Genomic DNA, 19,867 nt, shown 5'->3' with positions numbered 1-19,867 from the left:
ACCTTCTGCATTGAAAATGTATATTTTTCTCACACTGCCACTAGAAAGCAGCACACGGGTAGCGAGGGAACAGCTAATTGTGAACTATAATAGCATTTATTAGTCAACATGAATTTGTTAAATGCCTACTATGCATACATATACATATCACACAAGAAAATCACAGTTCTTTCTTTTTAAAAAATATATTGTGTTGATTTTTTACAGATAGGAAAGGAGAGAGATAGTTAGAAACATCTATGAGAGAAAAACTCAATTCAGCTGCTTCTTGCACACTCCCCACTGAGGATGTACCTGCAACCAAGGTACATGCCCTTGACCAAAATTGAACCTGGGACCCTTGAGTCCACAGGCCTACGCTCTATCCACTGAGCCAAACTGGTTAGGGCCACTTACAGTTCTTACTTAGATGTTAATTTTTGAAAAGAACAGATTTTTTAAAAAATAAGAAAAACTAACTCACTACTATTTAAAAATCTAGATTGAGATGGCAATAAATATGTTAAAATATAAATGGTTACACAGATATTTGCAAACCCAGTCATATATATTCCAAATTAGATGCTGAATAAGAGTGGCAATATTCTTTAATATGATTCTCATATAACCTCTTGAAGTATTATGGTCTACTAATTTTTTTCTCTTGTGCAAAATTCTTGTGAATTGATTAAATTGACTTTAGAAGCGATCCATTTTTTCTCTCACTAATTTTAAAGAAGTAATTTATGGTTTAATCCTTTAAAATAAAATTAACTCTCCATTTGGCAGCATCATTTATGCTGTTGTCAGCACCACCTTTTCCTAAGATAATTATTATCATGTATTTCAGAAAAGACGTTAGGGTGTATTTCAGTGCTTTTATTTTTTTTAATCAGCATTGTGCCGTGTCTCAATAAATCTCTATTATTATGCAAGTTCAATGCTAACTTTGGCATGACAACATTTTCTGCTCCAACATGGAAGAAAAATAAATTCAAAGTAATTGCTTTCAGAGGTTTATTGTTTTATAGGACTGTTGTAAGTAAATAGGATGCAAGACATTTGTGAACGTTTGCTTGCTAAATTATTGAAGGTAGATGTTTATATAAGCTCAATTATAAGTTCTTTCTTCCTTGTTTCATAAGACTTTAAGCTAATCAAGAAACTAATCCATTGGTAGCAAACTTTCAAAAACCATTTTGCAAGAAATGTAGATTTAAATGCATTGTATGATTTTCACTTTAACTTATCCTCATGAAGGTGAAACTTATATGAAAATGGTGTGTAATTTAGAGCCATCTTAAACTTGAAACTTATTTCACAATTTTAAAAGTACTTTAGATGTGAATGTGAATAATTTGAGTTTAGCATATACAGTCTTTGTACTTATTATTTGAGTTTTTAAATAGAATATTGTGGCATAGAATAAAATGGCAAGAACATGGATTTTGCATAGCTTCATTCACATATATTTTAAAATGTTCTTTGGATAAGAAGGAAGAGGAGGACAAGGAGAAGGCATCTGTCAGAAACCAAGGCTCACTCGCTGCATGCATGGGAGCATTTGCACGTTGTGTGCATATGTACCTGTGCGTATACACAGACATGTTTATTTATATGTAACTTGGGGTTGGATATGGTTGTTAATGGTTGAAAGCTGGAGGAACTAGTCTGTGGATGGCTTGTTCACATGGTAAATATTACTGCAGTACTGCAGGAGAGCAGTGCACCAGAATTTAGGCCCCAATGTTCAACACCAGCTATGGAATCAAAAAGTATTAGCATGGAATTGAATTTTCATTCATTATGAAATCTAAGTTTTTCCTTAGACTTCTTTTTGTTTTGAATTTACATACTTTTATGTTTCCTTACCCACACTTTATCATCTCATACAGGAAACCTTCTGATTTTTATTTATGTTTTTATTTTTTTATTGTAATGTTTTAATCCTCACCCGAGGATATGCTTTTATCAATTTTAGAGACAAAAAGGGAGGGGGAAAGAGATAGAGAAACATAGGTGTCAGAGAGAAACATCAATAGGCTTCTTCCCACAGGCACCTAAAACCTGGGTATGTCCCTTTCCTGGAATTGCACCTACCACCATTTCCTGCACGGAAGGACATTCCAATCAGCTGAGCCACAACAGCCAGGGCTGATTTTTATTTTTAAGTTTCTATTTCACTGAAACTTTACCTCGCTTTATTGTATTTATACTTCATTTTTGAAGTATGTGTCTCAAATTTCTTCTTTAAAACCTACTTACTCTCTTAACTACCTCATATCAATCCTCCTTTTGTTTGGTCACTAGCTCTCATTTCTTTTAATATTAGATCTTTCTGGAATCCATGATTTGGTGTTTAAGTGATTTTCACTTACATTTCTGAACAAGGAGTTATCCAATGAAAATTATTTTGTAATAGGATTCAGTGTGACATGCCTCGTTGTATCATAGGGGAAACTGATATGTGGTGAACAAGGCATTATCATTTTGGGAAACCAATTGCATCTATAAGTACATATATTGATTATAAATATAATACTTATTAGCTGTTGTGCATACCTCATTTTTGCATGTGTACATATATCAGTTCTTCTGAAAATTATGAATGTCTTCTATATGCACTGAAGATTGAGAAGTGCTGTTAGATATTTATTAGCAAGCCTGATTTTAGATTTTAGGTTAGGTGCTGGTTTTATATATTTTAAACTGTAATTCAGGAAAAGCTACTAGAAAATAATTTACTCAACTAAGGTTAAAATTTAGAACCCTTTACATTAACTGGTGTTAAAGTTAAAATTAATGGATTTTGCTTTTTAAGTTAACAATGAATTTACTTTGAAGTTCTCTTAACCAGTTCAAAGTTAAGATGGGGGAGGGATGTGAAAAGTTTGGAAACATTAACTTGCATTATTTGTTATTTTCAAATATACAGTTCCCATTATTTCCTCTAACCCCACAGAGGAGAAAAAGATAAGCACACCTCTATTCCCCAATATTAGAATATTAGTATATCTGTGCATACAGGGCGAATCTATTAGTCCCAGTAATATAAGGCATTTTCTTAAAAGTAACTATGTAAATTAAAGCTATTCATTCTATTCCTCGACTTGTTCTTTTAAAAACAGGAATGTCTCCCAGTTTTTGCTGCAGCCAATGTTTTCCTTTTTCTCAGACCATTTGCAAACCTTATTGACTTCGGCATGTATGGAGAATGTCAGCATGTGTGCAAATAGTGTGTGTGCATGTGTGTTTGTGTGTCAGTGTGTGCACACACACGTGCAGATATTGTGCTCTCACAGGTTCTCAGAGTTTATCCATTTAGGTGATCAGGCAAACAGTATCTAGAAAACATAGTAGGAAAGATGTAGTTAAAATTAAGACGATGGAGCCAAATGTTTTTAGCAGTATATATTCAGGAATTATACCTAAACTAGAGGCACAGTGGACAGACTCATGCACCAATGGGGTGCCTTGGCCTGGCCTGTGGGGATGAGATCGAAACCAACTCTCTGACATCCCCTGAGGGGTCCACACCCTGGAATTGGGATACCTCCTCTCTGGTTCCGGGTGCATCACCCAAGAACCACCATTGCCAAGTCACTGCAGCTCCTCAGCTCCTACATTGAGTGTCTGCCTCCTGGTGGCCAGTACACATCATAGCTACTGGATGGAGCTTCTGCCCACTAGTGGTCATTGTGCCTGACTTCCTGATCACCCCTAACCACTTGCCTGCCTCCTTGATCACCCCTAACTGCCATTGCCTTGGTCCCTGCTGCCATGGCTTTTTAAGGAAGGATGTCCAGAATGACATCCAGAAGGTCAATCAGCTGTCCAGTCTAATTAGCATATTATGCTTTTATTATTATAGATATAATTTTAATGACCTAATTTATTCAACTAAACACATTTAAATGAAACTACAGTTTTGTTCTTTACATATTCTGTATCCCTCATTATTACCTTAGTATGAATTCTTAGATTTGTCAATATGAAAGTATTGGGTTACAAGTATTTTAAATTTTGATTTTAAATTTTGATACATTGAGCAAGTGATCCTTGAAGAAATTATGCAATATTTATATATAAATGTACCATTGTAGTGTCAGTATTTTTTACTTTTGCCACTATGATGGGCGTAAAGTGCTATTTTATATTTGATTTGATTTTTAATTTATTATTTACTAGTGAAATTTTAGATTTTTATATGTTTATTAGTTAGTTGCATATTTGTGTTCTTTTCCTAGTCATATATTTTTTTGCCATTTAATATTGAATTTTTCTTTGTTCATAAATTAAGGGCAATACACACTTTCTTATTTTGTCACTTATCTTTCAAAATTAGTATTCCTAAAAATGTTTTTAATTTTTATGTGGACAATTCTATCAATCTTTTAGGTTTTGGCACTAATGTCATACTTATAAAGTTCTTTCTTATCCCAAGGATAGTTTTCTTTTAGTCTTTTGTGATTTTCCACCATGTAATTCCTTAATCTACTTCTTCAAATGCATAAAATGGAAATCTTTTCCTAATTTTCAAATATCTAGTGAATTGTTCTGATACTATTTTTTTTAATAATACAGCCTTCCAATGGAATGAAATGCAGTATTTTAAGATTTTATATGCAACCCTGCCTATCTAGTGAAGAATCTGTGAGAATCAAGTTTTAGCCCAAAGATTATTTTTTAAAGACTTAGAAGCATAGATTAAATAAAGTAATTATAGATGTATACCTTATTATAGAAGTGCAAATTAAATTTTCAGATACATATGTCTAGATTTTTAAATGAGGTTTAAAATGTACATATTTGGTCATAGAATACTGTGGTTGATGATTTCAAGATCCACATATTGCCATCAATTTAAGAATTTATGGAGTCTTCTTTTTACAACCACATCATTATGAAGTGCTGAGATAGATCCGTAGTATTCAGTTAGAGGTAGAATAATGCAAAGAAGGCTGTAACTCAATAGCCTTCTCCTTTATCATTATTATCAAAGTGACTCTATACAAAACACTCTGACATGTCAAATAGCCCCAGCCTCTCAGGTACTTAAATAACTAAGAAGACAATGCAGATTCAGATGGCCATACACCAGCAATGAACTCTCATTCCTTCTTTCACCTAGTCATTGCTTTTTGTTAATTTGTCTCATTTAATATTTATTTATTGAATACTTTGTGTTTGTGCCAAATGTGGTTCCTATCTTCTGGGGACACAGCAATGAAAAAAATACATTTAAAAATCCTTACCCCCACGGGGCCTACCTGGATAGAGAATTACTAATAAACAAGTAAACATATAGTATTTCTACACCATGCTGAGACTAAAAATGCATGAGGTGAAGGAGGGGAGCTAGTAACTGGACCCAGAGTCATGCTGGATCTGTTAGAGAAGGTGGAGCCTTCGTATTTACTAAAGAGCATTCAAGGAAGTAACAAGAATAAGTGCAAAGGGTGGAGGCAGAAATATTAAATTGTTTTTGAGCCCAAACTGGTTTGGCTCAGCAGTAGAGCGTCAGTCTGTGGACTGAAAGGTCCCAGGTTCGATTCTGGTCAAGGGCATGTACATTGATTGTGGGCACATCCCCGGTAGGGGGTGTGCAAGAGGCAGCTGGTCAATGTTTCTCTCTCATGGATGTTTCTAGCTCTCTATCTCTCTCCCTTCCTCTCTGTAAAAAATCAATAAAATATATTAAAAAAATAAATAAATATTGAATACATTGTTTTTGGAGATGGTGAATGTATTTCAAAATATTATATTTGGAGTTGTAGAATAGAATTAAGGCCTTGAAATGGAATTTTAAAGACCATTTACCTAAAGATGCTTACTGCTGATATAAATTTATTCAAAGCTGAAACATTTTTATGGTTAGCAGGGCAGTTAACAGTGGACATTGACTCAGTTAGACCTGGTTCCTTCCATTCAGTTCTGCTACTTTATCAGTTTGTGGCCTGATCTAGTTACTTATGCTTTCTCCCAGAATCACTCTATTCATCTGTAAAACGGGCATAATGGCAATATTTACCTGATAGTTGTTGTGAAGAGTCAATCATGTAATGAATGTCAGAATAGTCAGCATAATGATAATCATAATAAAATCTGTTAATATTAGATCTGATGATTTTTATTATTTTGACAATAGCAACTAATTTAATTTGTATTATAATCTCATGAAATTTACAAAATTGTGAGCCATTATACTTCACATACTATCACTTTCCTAAATGTGGAATGTTATAATTAGGTCTTACATTGCCTTTCTTGAGTGCCCTATTCTAGACTCAATATTTGGCCTTGCACTTTACAATATTATCTTCAGTTACCAAGCTTACCACCCTCCTTTTGATTGAGTTCGTCAATATTCCTGCTCTCACACAATTATTGGCCCTCTGTACTGGAAAGTCAGGTAGGGCATCTAAGAAAACAAGCCTTGGTTATTATTTCAAAGGCCTTACGATATGCCTGGAACTGTAAATCATACAGAAAATTAAATCTACAAGTATGGTCCAGAAATTCTGTGCAGATAGAAGGCTAAACTCACTTATCATTTCCCATTCTCCATATGCGTTTCTACCTTTAGGTCCTTGATCCTACCATTTGGAAACCTTCAATGCCTTCTTCTCACCTTATCTCCACCAGTCAAAACCACACTCATGTTTCAAGACCCACTGTAAATGCCACATTCCATTTTACATTATCTGAAAATGTATCCTCTTTTTATTTAGACTTCTTGCCATAAATAGCTATATATGCTACCAATAAGAAGCTTCCTGTTGAAGAAAAAGTTGTATTTTGATGTTCTTGTTTCTGTCATAGTTCCTAGGACTAGACTTTGTACCCAATGTCTACCCAACACTTGTCTGTGGACTTTAATAATGCTGGAAGGAAAGACACGTTGGAAGGAGTCACCAGATCTGTAGGCATGGACTTTGAGATATTTCTGATCATGAGACTGAGGCAAAGTTTTAAATATTAGAAAATTTTCTAACAAACAGACAAAGAAATTGGCTAAAGTAAATAATTTTGTAATCTATTTTAAAAAATGAAATCTAATTTCTGTCATCTCCACCAGACTTTTGTATAATGTTGGGCACAATACTTAACCAAAAACCTTTTTTCCCAATTGGAATTAATGAATAAAAAAAGTTTATAGTTTATTTCTAGTGACACTTTATTTCAACATATCTGACTCACTTTTCATATTTATAAGATAGAAATAATAATATTTTCATCTCTCAGAGTTATTGAATTAAATGAAGGAATATACACAAAGTGCTCAACAGAATTCCTGGTGCATATAAACATGTCAGGTCTTCTAAGTATAAGCTATTATTATTTAGCCAATTTGAATAACACTATTCAGGCAATATATTTTAGTATTTTTTATTATGATTTGGGTACAAAATAATAAGTAAAGGAAGATAAAAATTAGCATAATGATTGGGATTTTAAAAGCAACCTCTGCACAGTATTCTAGGAGAACAGAATCCCATGATACAACAATGTCTACTCAAGCTTGAAAGGACAATTGTAATGTTTTCTCCGACTCTGTGGTGCAGGGATTTTATATCATAATATCGTATAATACCGAACATTAGTCTTAAAAGGCCATTCATTAAAGAAAATGCTTTCATGATGCATTAAATAGAATTCAATTAATGTAAATCATATTAATAGCAATGTTTGGTGCTTATGTAACATCTATGTCAGGTAACGAATTAAGCATGTTATTAAGTCGCTGCAGGTTGAAAACAGCATACCTTTGTCTGTCTTTATATAATCCCTTCATTAGTTCACAGTCCTCCTAGGAATATCAGAAAGGTGTCTGGAGGTCTCTACATCGTGGGGTTGGTATCAGAATCTCTGTGCTTCACAGCTACGTTTCTTGACAGCTCCCCATGCCTCACACAGTATAGCGAGATGGTGAGTGTATTTTTTTCCCTAACATGTCTCTCAAACAAATTAGTTATGTACATTTTCTCCAGAGGTAGCAAACAAATAGCTTGTCAGTGGAAAGTGAAAAGAGGCATTTTAGGTTGAGTCAGCCATCTTATCTCTGCATTTGCAGGCAGGAGGACTAGATTTTCTGAGTTCTGATTTAATAGGTTTCTTCAAACCCTCATTTGAAACTACATCTCTTAGGGTAGTTTAGTATAAACCTAATGATTGTTTCTACTTTTGTGACTTATGTGTGAAGATGCTTATAACAAACTTTTTTGTGTGTGTACATGTGTGGATTCAGTTGCTCTACTGGAAATTTATGATTATGATAGCTTCAGAACATAAAGATTGATACACACATACTGTAGTTTTCTTCCTTCCTCATTGTTGGTTAGTGATAATTTCCTTACCAAACACTTATAATTAGGTCTTATAGCAAATTAAAAAGCTATGTAGTAGCAACTGTGATTAATATTGAGATAATAATTATAGAAAAGTAAAATAAAACTGTTGCAACATAAATGAATTTTCATGTCATGGATACAAGCCTCTGTTAAAGTAAAATATCGAAAGGGAGATGGATTACTTACTGACTATAGTCAGGTTTTTTTCTATCACACAGTTGATTATATAACACCAATGGGTTTCAATTACCCTAAACTAAAACATAACAACAAATATATATTTAACCTAGTTAAATGAATCATAATATCCTAAAGACATTTGACTAAAAATGGTGCCTGCCACATGTCTTAACATTTTTTAAGGTCAGATGTATAGAGTTAATATGGAGAGATGAGTATAACCAATTAAACAAAATGCAAATGATTGTGTGTTAGACTGTAATACCATTTAAGGAAGAAAAGATGAGCATGGGTTTGATTAATTCAATATTTCATTACAGAAGTGTGTGTGCATGCATGCATGTGTGTGTGTGTGTGTATGTGTGTGTGTGTAAGAGAAATCTGCCTCTGTGGATGTTTCCTTACTTAGCACCCCTTCCTCTTCTTCAGTTAACTAACTCCTGCTTACTCACACTTTATCTTTTCTGAGTCCCCCTCACTATGGCATTTCCACAACATTCCTGTGGTACATGTACTGCAGTATTTAACAGGATTTTTTTTGTGTGTGATTCTTTATATATCTGTTTCTGAAAATAGACTGTGGGCTACTTGAAGTCATTGACAAATCATTGTGGTATTTTCAACACACCTTGTAAGGTCAGACACATTAACATTTAATATTTGTTGACTAAATTAACAAATATACTACAGAGGCAGATTGCATTCTGCTCACGGCTTGATCTCTAGACCAGTTTGCCTTTGTTCACAACCTGGCTCTTACTACTTAAAAAAAAAAAAAAAAAAAAAAGACAATTCTTTTAGGCAAGTATTAGGTTTACAGCAAAGTGGATCAAAAGGCTCAGATATTTCCCAAACACTCCTGCCCCCTCACATGCAGTCTTTTCCATTATCAACATCCCCCACCAGAGTAGCTCATTTGTTACAACTGATGAATCTACATTGGCACATAATCATTTAAAGTCCATAGTTTACCTTAGGGTTGGTTTCCACTTGGTGTTTTACATTCTATGGGTTTGGACAAATGTACAATAACATGCATCCATCATTACTGTATCACACACTATTTTCACTGCCCTAAAATCCTTTGTGCTTTGCCTGTTCATCCTTACCCCCACCCAAGCCCAATCTACAACTTTTTAGATGTGGCATATTGATTAAGGCAGTTTACTTCGTCTCAATTTCCTCATCAGTAAAATAAGGATAATAATAATAATACTTATCTTAAAGGTTTGTTAGTAATATTAAAAGAGTGAGATCACATAGTGCCCAGCAGAGTTAGTCAACATACACAATTGTGAGTTTTTAAAAACGTTACGTACTAATCTAAAATAAAATGAAAACTTTTGGAAAGTGTTGCAAAGGGCATCCCTTACAGAGGACTGTCTGATATTATTTTGACATTGAAACAACGGGTATATTTGGACCAAATTCAAGATGATCTGCAAAAACAGATTGATAGTTAACCAGGACCACTATAAACAGGGTCATGGCATATGCCAGTGACATGAAAGACTGGATACATTGCTTTTAGTTCAGATAAAATGTAGCTGATGGTATTAACAGAGAAAGCCTAGTCATTTAAAATTCAAATAGACAAATTACAAAAAAAAAAAAAAAAAAAAAAAGGTGACTGTGGAGTCCATAGTTTGAATGAAATATTGGTTTAGAGATTCCCATATCTTACTTGGAATAATTTTAATATTAAATTTTATAGAATGTGATCTTAAGTTATGAGAGAACAGTGAGGGAAAAGCCAATAAAGTTTTAACTCCTCCAAAATTTTTAAGAAAGCCATTTACAGTTTTACCCAGTTATTTGGATGTGTTCCTTCGGGGATTTTAGTCTTTGCAGATAATTGTAAAAAAGACATGTATGGGTAGACTCATTTATGGCTTGGAATGCTTATGGGAAGAAGAGAAAATTATGTTAATTAAATGGTTAAAATATTTATCTCTCTAGATAAATATGTCACTAAATGAAATTTATAAACAGTGTTTTATCTGGGGAAAATATCATACATGTGAATGTATATTGCATGCTACAGAAATGTTAAAATAAGTAGTATTAAATTGATATTTCCTTAATTAAAACTTTCAATTACATTAAACTGTTTGTTTGTTTTTTAACTCACAAAATGCTTATAAAACATGACCACATTTTATGGTAAATCACTAGACATACTTTATAAGGTGTCATTTGCCATTGTTGTAAATAAATAATTTAAGTGGAAGCAAGAATATTTCAAGACTCCTGATAAAAATTAATCTAAAAATATATTCACTAGGTTAAGCAATTTAAACAAAGATTAATACATAACTATAAGATTAATATAACAAATACATTTCATGGACTTAATTTTTTTTTACTTAATATTATTAATGTAGAGATTCTAACAATGGAGACCAGGACTTCAAATGTTAAGGACTAGATTATCTCAAGTATGTAACCTGTCAAACAGGAACTCTTTTTCATAGTTCTGACTATCATTAATGGTTAACAAATATCTACAAATGCTTATGAGTAGCTTTGTCACATTCCGATTTGTTTTAACTTTTATTTTGTAGTATTTTCTCATTCAGTATTTAATAACTCCAACTTACATGGATATTTAGATATTTTTCAATGATCTTTGAAACAGGTTTTGTATCAAATAAATTTCCTGTACAATTTCAGGTCTAGAGAGTGTGAGTTTTAAAATCAGATGCATTTTTTCTTCTCACCAGAGTAGCTACTGTCACTCCTGTTTTGTTGTTAGTGATGGTTTCAGTTTACCCACTTTATTCTTGAGTTTGAGTAATTATCAACTCATATCAATACTTATAATATGTGAATTGCTGATTTCCTGTACCCTGGAAAATAATTCTCATGTGACAATTGTCATGTGACCAATGTATGACACAAAATATAGTTTAATAATATTGAGAAATGAGGAATATCCATAATTTGAATATAATCATATTTTTAGGAATAACATTCCTTAAGAGCACACATCTCTAAACAAGCTTCTTGGAAAAACAATAAATCCTATCTAATAAAGAGGGAATATGCAAATTGACCAGTACCTCATCACAAATATTGTGGCACCTGTAGCCACAAGATGGTGGCATCTAAGCCCCTCAGCCCTGCCAGTGTCCCCCAGTCCTTTCAGCCCTACGGGTGTGTAAGGGGGTGGCAGGTACACAGTGCAGCTGGACCAGCCCTTAGCATCCCAGCCACCCAGGGCTGGCCCGAGGTGCAGGCAAGCCTTAGATGTCTGCTGCCCAGTCAGCCAGGGCTGCCAGAAACTCAGTAACCAGGTCTGGTTGAAGCTTGTGCTACTGGCAATGGCAGCAGCACAGGTGTGATGGGGACATCACCTTCCCTGATTGCTGAGTTGTCTCCCACCCCTGACAGCTCCTGGATTGTGAAGATTTTTATGCACTGGGCCTCTAGTATAAAATAAAATAGCAAATGCCTATTTTACTGCATTCTTAGATATTTATAATATACTATAGGCCTGGTGTACAGATTTGTGCACCAGTGATGTCCCTTGGCCTAGCCTGCACCCTCTTGCAATCTGGGACCCCTTTGCGGATGTTGGACTGCAAGTTTTGGCCTGGTCCCTGGAGGCCAGGCCAAGGGACCCCACTGGTGCACAAATCCGTGTTTTGGGCCTCTAGTATGCATATCAGATCTTTGATTAATCTCTCCCCATCCTGCCCCCTCCTCCCATCCCTCTGAGATTCATCAGTCTGTTCCATTTTCCATGTCTGTGCGTTGAGCATCTGCCTTTGGTGGTCAGTGTACATCATAGCTACTGGTTGAACAGTCAAATTGGACACTTAGCATATTAGCCTTATATACATATAGATATTAGCATAGTGAAAGCTCTGAGAAATTGTTCCACAAAACAAAGATATTAAAATCATTGGGGATTTATAAAGCATTTTCACAAAATATATGTAAGTTTAATAGGTTCAAGGGACATTTCCCAAATTAATATGAGCCCAGAACCTTTTTAATATTTTATTTTTAATTATTTTAACTGGTAATTTAATTTTGTGAATTTGTATTTGTTTAGTTAATGTACAGAGTTCTTTGCTGTCTTAGTCTTGCTCAGGCTGCCATAACACAATACCATACATGGGGAAGCTTAAATAACAGCAATTTCGTTTCTCATGGTTTGGAAGACTGGAAATGCCAGCATGGTCAGTTTCTGGAGAGGGCTTTCTTCATGGTGTGTAGACAGCTGCCTCCACTCTGCATCCTCACATGGCAGAGAGAGAGAGCAAGCAAGCTCTCTGGTGTCTCTGATTATAAGGGGACTAATCCCACAGGAGGGCTTCAATGATAGGTCTTTATCTAAACTTAATTACCTCCCGAAGGCTCTATCTCCAAATGCTATCACATGAATTAGGGTTTCCACATACAAATTTAGAAGGGAAAGAATTCAGTTTATAACACCTGCCATGTAAACAGTTGAGGTATCATTGTGTGTTTTGTGTTCTTCAGCCAGTAATCCTAGGGTGCTCTTCAAATGTCAGTGGGTGATCTTTTTATGCCTGTCTCATGGAATTCAGTATTTTGGTGACTGTGGAAAACCATCTTTTTGATGAGTTAGTTCATAATCTATTTGTACTGAGAATTAAACATGGCTGGGACACATACCTACATAGCAAACACAAAACCTCTAAACAGATTTGGGATATGCGATTGAGAAATGAGCACATTTGTCATAATAGCAAAAGAAGTAATTTATCCTTTAAAGTTTTACCGTCTACAGAAAAAACACACACAACTGTATTCAAAAGGAAAATAATGCTAATCATAACCTCCTTGGATTATTGATATTGTTGCCTTTCAAAAAACTAACAAAATAAATCAACTGATAAATTAACAGGGTTTTTTTAAGTGAAAACTACCCATTTATAAACTGAGGATTGTAAATCAGCCATTTATTTTAGTGAAATATATACATAGGTTAATCTTAGGGGGTCATTTGCATTCTTTTACATCAATGGATCAATTTCACGAGGTTAATTTAATTTAGAAGATAGCAATGATTATTTGTGCTTTTCATATTTTAGATTAATTTTATAGTTGCAAGGGTAATATTTTTACATATAATTATCTGCTTTTTATTAGATATTTTAGAACTGAAATGGAAGAAAAGGAAATACTACGAGGATGAATTATATCTGATTTCTGCTATAGATAAAGATAAACCTCAAGCACTGATTAAATTTAGCCAGAATTATGGTTTGTCTACAATGAATTATCTGAAAAACATGGCCAGAGTCACTGTAATGTTAAATTAATTTTTAAAATTTGTTTTTATATTTTATATGTAATATATACTTATATCAGATGAACTAAAATTTTCAGATATAGAATTATGTGATTCTCCATCTTCTGGTAATAACTCCTAATATTTTAGTGTTTCTTCTTACTCTTTTTTTCTATACATATTTATTGCTTACTTAATTTAATTTCTCTGTCTTGTACTCTTTTATGTCCTTATTGTCAGGTTTGCATTCTGCTTTTGTACTTTACTTAGAACATAAACATTTTCTCATACATTTCTCATAAATATCACTCTTCATGACCTCATAATGTTCAAGTGGGAATTTAAATCATTAAGCATATTGTGCCTTTCCAATTAGAAATTAGAATATATTTGTGACATATATTTGACTATATACAGGGTATTCCTCCAAAAATGTACACACACTTTGAATAATTACTAATTCCAATGGGTTAAATCTGAAAATAAACATCCATATTAAAGTATATTTTAAACATCCATATTAAAGTATATATATATATATATATATATATATATATATTTTTTTTTTTTTTTTTTTTTTTTTTTTTTGGTACATGCTGCATATAAAGTTTTCATATATCTTGATTTGGCTTTGTAGAAGCAGTTTACTAGAAAAAAATTTACAGAATATAAACACACAATTGGCGATTTTTCTGGGGTGAATAGATTAGAGAAGGCAAATGAACTCTGGTAGATTAATGGAGCAAGCTGCTTTCACCCCTGAATGCCTGTTTTTGTCCCAAGACGAAAATCAATGCTCACTTGCTGCTATGTATTTTTCTTCTGCACTATTATCCCACAGGCTATTTAATTTTATTTTCCTTCTCAGAGAAGGGAGTGTGTTTTTATTCTTGCAACTCTAACATCTAGCCCATTGCTTGTTGTACAGTAGTATCTACTTGCCTTAGATAAATAGATGAAAAAATTGAATGGTTGAATGGAACCCTTCTTTAGGCAGGTAAGATTTTAAACCAATTTTTTTGGTAGGTAGCTAATTATTGTGGCTTTCCCAATTTATCACCATCAGAATCTTTGGATTATACATATTTATTTATTTATTTATTTATTTATTTATTTATGTAGTGTGTGTGTGTGTGTGTGTGTGTGTGTGTGTGTGTGTGTGTGTAGGTGTGTGTGTGTTGTGTGTGTGTTTTCTCCAACTCTCAGGAAGATAACTGAACTTAATTTCTCAAACATTATTGAAGAAATTAGCAAACGATCTTGTCTAGGAAGAAGTTTGGGGATTGAAAAAAATCTGTAATGTACCCTCCCTCTAAATTTGTCAAATGCCTCCAACTCTTTGATGCACTTAGCTTCTGATTAATGCATATCACTCCTGTTTCCTTTTGCTAAGCTTGTTTTGACTTCACCCTCAATAAGCACAGTAAATGGTCTAGGAAGAGTTGGAAAACATATAATTGTGGGAGAGAGACAGAAATTAACATGAGACATATTTAATGATGCAAAGTAAGGAGAGAAGTCTACCCAGTGATCTATCTTGAAAAGAAACCTTTATATTCAAAAGTGCAAGGAAGGGGGTACCTGGGTGGATTCCTAAGTAAATGAGATATTATGTGCTGATTTGGACATCTCTAAGCCATTGTTCTCCTCTTTCAATGCAGATGGTTGATAATACTTAAGGGCTGCAGTATGGCTCATGTGTGAAGCTGGCAAAAACAATTACCAAAGTCATAAATTTGATTTCATTCAAGCTGTTAAGGGTAATAATTTATTTAAGTGAGGTCTTCTGCTTTGATTAGAAGGAGGAGAGTTCAGCTGTTCTGACTCTTTAGAGCAGAGCTCCTTGCTGTTGTTAAAGGAGGTTTGAAGGTAGATACTATAGGAACAATTGATCATTTCACAAGAAAATGTTTTTGCTGTTTCAATTCCACTTTTCAGTTGTTGTGTTTTTGTTTGTTTTTTTTCTGCCCAAGAATAACTTATTTCTAACAAAGCAAACAGGCCCACATCTTATAAAAATACTTTGATTTTATCAGATGTTCTGAGAAGTCAGGTTGCTTGATTTAGGCCACACCTTGTAGTAAATTGGTAGAGCCAGTATTTAAAGCCTGATGTGTCAAGACAATGCAACCTGTGCTTTTGGCTACAGCACTGCATGTGTTCTCTTGGAAGTCCCCTAAAGCTCTGTTGAAAGTAATTTAAATATTTTTGTAAATATTTAACAATTAGGGCATCTCCCCTGAAATCAAACCCTCTAGCCGTTTGTGACAAAGACAGTGGTAAGGATAAAATACCAAGGAGACCTAAACTATCTAGGTCATAAAGAGAGAAGTCTTGTTAATAGGGGGGGGGGAAAGAAAGAAAAAATAAAAAAGAAATCCAACTTCCCATCTATCAAGAAGTTGGATATAACTTCCAGGAAAGGTTTCAAATAGTCCTATTCTTAGCCAAAAGGGTAAGGGATTTGATTTCCTACAAATCTTTCCCACCATTCCTGGCCATTGTTTGCATATATATCCCAAAACCTTGCTCTCTCTTAATTTTAAACTAATCCTCATTTGGGTGTTAGCTGGTGGCTTTTGGGTGTCACCCCCATCAAAGGTTTTTTCATTTTAAAGGAAGGCTTTGAAAGATCCTAAAGCTTTAAAACATCTATACTAATAAAAGGATAATATGCTAATTAGGCCAGATAGACCTGACCTCTTCTGAACAATACCACAGAGGCTGTTAGGGGTGATCAGGCAGGCAGGCAGAGTGGTTAGAGGTAATCAGGCAGGGAGCAGAGTGGTTAGGGGTGATCAGGCAGGCAGACAGGTGAGCAATTAGGGGCCAGCAGTTCCAGATTGTGAGAAGGATATCCGACTTCCAGTTTAGGCCTGATCCAGGATTGGGCCTAGACTGGCAGTTGGACATCCCCTGAGGGGTCCCAGATTGGAGAGGGTGCAGGCCTAGCTCAGGGGACCCCTACCCTGGTGCATGAATTTCATGCACTGGGCCTCTAGTAAAGTAATAAAAACTTAAAACACACATACAACATAACCCTGAAAACAGTAAATCTCTATTGGTGAATTGGGGACAATGTCATAGGTTGGGCTGGAGATATCTGGGGTGGAAAAGCCCACTTGGTCTGTTCTAACCACCACTTGAAACAAAGTGTTCCTATTTAGCAGCCTGACTTCTACTTGCAGAGCAAGGGCCCCGAGGACAGCTCCTGAGGCCTGAATGATAAAGTGCTTCCAAACCATTTCATTTTTTTAAAAGGCAAAAGCAAATTAAAGGGCTAAAATGTTTAAATCTTAACTTTCATTTCCTTTCCTACTTTCCCCATGGCATTTACTTGAGATCTCCCAATGCATCTATTCTCTTTTCCTGACCTTCTGGTGTATATTATCCTTAGACACCGAATTCCAAAGTTTACTGTGATGTCTTAGTCTTCATTTCCTGGAAACTTTGAGACCACTAGAATGGATGAAGTAGGATACTTCAGGAATTGGAAAAAAGCCCTCCTAACTTGTGTGTTAAAGTTTATTTAAATATTATAGATACAATGAAATTAAAAAATGAAATAAAAAATAGAAATTTAAAAATAAAAAAGAAAATTTAGCCCTGAGCTAAATTTTAAGGATCCAAAGATATATTTAATATACTCCATGTTTCACAGTCTTGGCAGTGAAGCAAATAAGCAGATCCCATGGGCTATCATAGTGCATAGAAAGGATACTAACTAGACACGGTTAGTAAGAAGAATCATTAAGGGATGGGAGTGGGTTGGTTCAGAAAAGGTTTTTCCTGATAAAGATGGTAGCATCCATAAAGGTAGTGTCATAGGAGACAAAGCAACTTATGACATTGCTAGAAATTCAATAGGGTCAAATAAAAGGATGAGATGAAAAAGGCAGGCAAGGATCAAGTTTTGGAAGATCTTGGTGCCATGATAAGGAATGTGAATTGTATAGGGAAACTATTGTTATTTTTAAGCAAATGGAAAATATGATTGAATTTTGGAAAAATCCTTCTGAGAGTAATATAGAGAGTTGTCTTGACTCTGGACTCTAGGCTTCAAATGGGACAAAGTTTGGAGTAGATCTTAGAAAAGTTCAGAAGGCTATAGTCATAGCTCAAATAAGAAATAAACAATTGACCTGGAAGATGGGATGGGAATAGAGAACAAAGAATGGATTACAGAGGTGTCTTCAATGGGATGTTTTTGAGTGTACAAAGGAAAGAAAGGACATCTGAGTCCTGGATTTTTGACATAATCAAGTAGGTGCCATTTTACTGAATCAGGGAAAGAGGATTAGGTTTTAATGGGGAAGATGCTGAGTTTAGATTTGGACAAGTGGAATCTTACATTATTCTAAAACACCCAAACAGAGATGACAGGCATTAACCTGTCTGAATCCCAAGAGCAAGATCTAGGCTCCAGGAATATATTTAGCCATAATTCCTTAGTATCTCACTGGTGCTGGTAGAAAGATCAGTCAGGTTGAATGGAGACCATTAGAAGGTTGTTGATTGGCCTGAGGCAAGTAACCAGAGTTAAAGGACCAGCTGAGGATAAAAAAGTAATAATGAATAATAAAAATAAGCAGCCAAAGAGAGACTTCAGAACAATAAACTGGAGAGTGCCCTTATAGATTAGCAAAACAAGCACATGATCTCTTTGCTCCCCAGGGTCTGGCCTCAGGCAGTAACTGCAGTCACATCAATCTCTGTTCCTCACCTTATTTGACCTGCTTCAGCCCAGTGGTAACAATCCTGTTTGTCTGTACATTCCATGCTTCCATCTCACTCTCAATCTTTTCTTCCATTCTTTCTCTCCCTAATTCATCCTTCAGAATTCTCTCCTAAAGGTCCCACTGACATGAAACCTTTTCTCTCTTCCCTCCAAATGGAAGTCTTATCACCCAGCCTAACTTTCCATTAGTGATCAGATTGCAACTGTCTTATGACACGTAGCACATTCCAGCTTGCAACACATTTAGTGTGCCCAGGTTGTTCCCCCTCCTCTCCCTCCCCCAAGGAATAAGCTCCTAAAGAACCCATTCTCCCAAATCAGCCTCCACAATGTACTACTTTGAAAACAAGTGCTTACTAATTATTCATTGAATCACCACACATGGTACTTATATTAAATAACAGAGGCAGGATCTCCCAGTCTTCTGATGAAGGAAAGAACCTCAGCTGAGGCTAACATGGAAATGCTAATGTATGAAGTTCGTATGTGGAAGTTTTAATATGTCTAAGCAGATATTGACCAGATAAATGACAGAAAAGCATTTCATAAAAACACCTTCAAGATACAGAGGGTGAAAGTGGAAACGTAATGATTAAGTATGTTTGTTTCAAAAATTGCTAACATACATTCATGTTATTCTCAAACAAGGATAGTGAATAATTGTGTCCTCCTCGCCTACTGCTTTTATTGTATTAAGTTAATATTATACAATTGGCATTTATAATTTTAGAAATTAATCTTGTACAATAATCATGTAAAAACAAGCACTACTAAACCGCAAACACAAAGTATTTTTATTTATCCTCAAGGCAGATATAAGATGCTATACTGGCAGTTTCTCAATGATGTCCTACAAATAATCCTAAGCCTTTCCAATGTATTTTAGTATATTAAAAGTAAGGCAACCCAGTGGGGCTGTTCATTTAAATAGAATAAGGGTTAAATGATAACTTGACTTATCTTTTTTATGACAAAAAATAAAGAAATTGCAAGACCTTTTCACACATTAGATATGTATTGTCATTTATCATCTAGATATCAGGCTAGCAGTGCAAAGTAATAAAACATATCATCGAAAAATGTGCTATAGGTCTGAATCACTCTTTCATTCCACCTCCCAGCTAACTGTAGTATTAAATCAAACAAGCAGAACATTTCCTTAGGCAGCCATTGCCTTTTAATTTCCTGAAGAACCTTAAAATATCATTCATTACAAGTACTACACATATTTGGTTTTTAAAAGTCTCATAAATCAATAGCAGGCTGACTGTAATAATTATTACAAGTTAGTGCATAATTTTCGTGCTGAAGGCTGCATGCAGAACTTTAGCATATGCAAACGAGGCAATTCAA

General features: G+C 34.7%; 1 protein-coding gene across 1 annotated transcript in view; it reads left to right on the top strand.

Moving 5' to 3' along the window:
- Window positions 1–19,867, top strand: part of DACH1 (dachshund family transcription factor 1) — a 425,048-nt gene that overhangs the window by 154,247 nt on the left and 250,934 nt on the right. The window lies entirely within an intron of this gene.

Source organism: Pipistrellus kuhlii, unplaced genomic scaffold, assembly GCF_014108245.1.
Source record: "Pipistrellus kuhlii isolate mPipKuh1 unplaced genomic scaffold, mPipKuh1.p scaffold_m20_p_3, whole genome shotgun sequence".
NCBI lineage: Eukaryota > Metazoa > Chordata > Mammalia > Chiroptera > Vespertilionidae > Pipistrellus > Pipistrellus kuhlii.
The sequence above is the reverse complement of the archived record's forward strand: the minus strand, read 5'-3'. Positions and strand labels throughout refer to the sequence as shown.